Genomic DNA, 1,987 nt, shown 5'->3' with positions numbered 1-1,987 from the left:
CGGGCGAGGCGAGGCGGCGGCGACGCGGAGGGAGGCTGGCGGCGGGGCGGCTCGGCCCAGGCGGCGGAGGAGGAGAGCCCGCCCCGGGCCTGGCGGGCCGGCGGGAGGCGGCGGCGGGGAACGAACATGGTGGCGACACGTGGCGGCGGCGGGGACGGCCGGACAATGTCCGTCGGCAGATTTTTGTCCGGCGCGGCGCGGGGACGATTTCTAGGGTTTCAGAGGTAGGAGGAGATCCGAAAACGGAGGGGGTCTATTTATAGGCATAGAGGGAGCTAGGAGAGTCCAAATGAGGTGCGGTTTTCGGCCACGCGATCGTGATCGAACGCTCTAGATGATGGAGCAGAGTTTGGTGGGTTTTGGGCCAAATTGGAGGGGTGTTAGGCTGCAACACACACGAGGCCTTTTCGGTCCCTCGGTTAACCGTTGGAGTATCAAACGAAGTCCAAATGATACAAAACTTGACATGCGGTCTACCGGTTGTAAACCAAGGCTGCTTGGCAAGTATCGGTCCAATCCGAAAATGTTTAATCCCCACACACGAAAGAAAGCTAGAAATGACCACCGGAGGAGAACGAAGCGCCGGAATGCAAAACGGACAACGGGGAAAATGCTCGAACGCATGCGATAAACACGTATGCAAATGCAATGCACATGATGACATGATATGAGATGCATGACAACAATAACAACACACGGAGACAAAGGCCCGAACCCGAGGAAATAAATATAACTTAACGCCGGAAACGGCAAGAGTTGGAGTACAAATAGGGAAAGTTACATCCGGGGTGTTACACCATGGCCTTCTGAAAAGAATCCCAAAACTTCAAGGTGAAGATGCTGCCACAATCTGAAGAAATCAAATGCGGAATGCCGTGCATAGAGACAATCCGAGAGGTATATAGCTCCGCCAATTGAGCTGTAGTGATAGACTCTTTGATAGGCAGAAAGTGAGCCACTTTAGTGAGTTTGTCGATGACAACGAATATAGCATCATTGCCACGCTTGGACTTCGGAAATCCCGTCACGAAGTCCATCTCAATGTGGTCAAACTTCCATTCTGGAATGGCAAGAGGTTGGAGGAGACCAGCTGGTCGTTGGTGTTCTGCCTTCACTCTTCTGCAGACATCACATTCATTCATGAACTGAGCAATCTCACGCTTCATTCGAGTCCACCAATACGCCTGCTTGAGGTCCAGGTACATCTTTGTACTCCCAGGGTGGATAGAGAGGAGTGAATTGTGAGCCTCGTTCATAATGACTTTACGAAGGTCACCTTTAGGCACAACAATGCGATCCTCGAAGAATAGAGTATCCTTGTCATCAAAGCGATAACACTTGTACTTGGGTTGACTCTTGGCAATCCCAATCTTCACCTTCTTCACCATAGCATCAAGAAGTTGAGCCTCGCGAATCTGATCTTCCAAAGTAGGAGAGACTTGAAGGTTGGCGAGGAAACCTTGAGGAACAACTTGTAGATTGAGTTTGCGGAAAGCTTCACAAAGCTCAGGTTGGTAAGGCTTGAGAATCAAACTGTTGTAGTAAGCCTTCCTGCTCAATGCGTCAGCAATTACATTGGCCTTGCCTGGAGTATATTCGATACTCGGATTATACTCTTGAATTATTTCGACCCAACGAGTCTGCCTGAGGTTGAGATTAGGCTGAGTGAAGATGTATTTGAGACTCTTGTGGTCAGTGAAGATGTCCACTTTTCTTCCCAATAAGATATGTCTCCAAGTCAAAAGAGCATGCACAACTGCCACCAACTCGAGCTCATGAGTGGGGTAGTTCTTTTCATTGGGCTTCAACTGGCGAGAAGTATAAGCCACAACTTTCTTCTCTTGCATCAACACTGCACCAAAACCTTGAAGAGAGGCATCACAGAAGACCTCGAACGGTTTGGATTCATCAGGAGGAGTCAGAACTGGAGCAGTGACTAATTTCTCTTTCAGGGTGTCGAAAGTGATGTCACATTCCGGAGACCAAA

Source organism: Triticum dicoccoides, chromosome 6A (assembly GCF_002162155.2).
Source record: "Triticum dicoccoides isolate Atlit2015 ecotype Zavitan chromosome 6A, WEW_v2.0, whole genome shotgun sequence".
In the NCBI taxonomy this organism is placed as follows: domain Eukaryota; kingdom Viridiplantae; phylum Streptophyta; class Magnoliopsida; order Poales; family Poaceae; genus Triticum; species Triticum dicoccoides.
The sequence above is the reverse complement of the archived record's forward strand: the minus strand, read 5'-3'. Positions refer to the sequence as shown.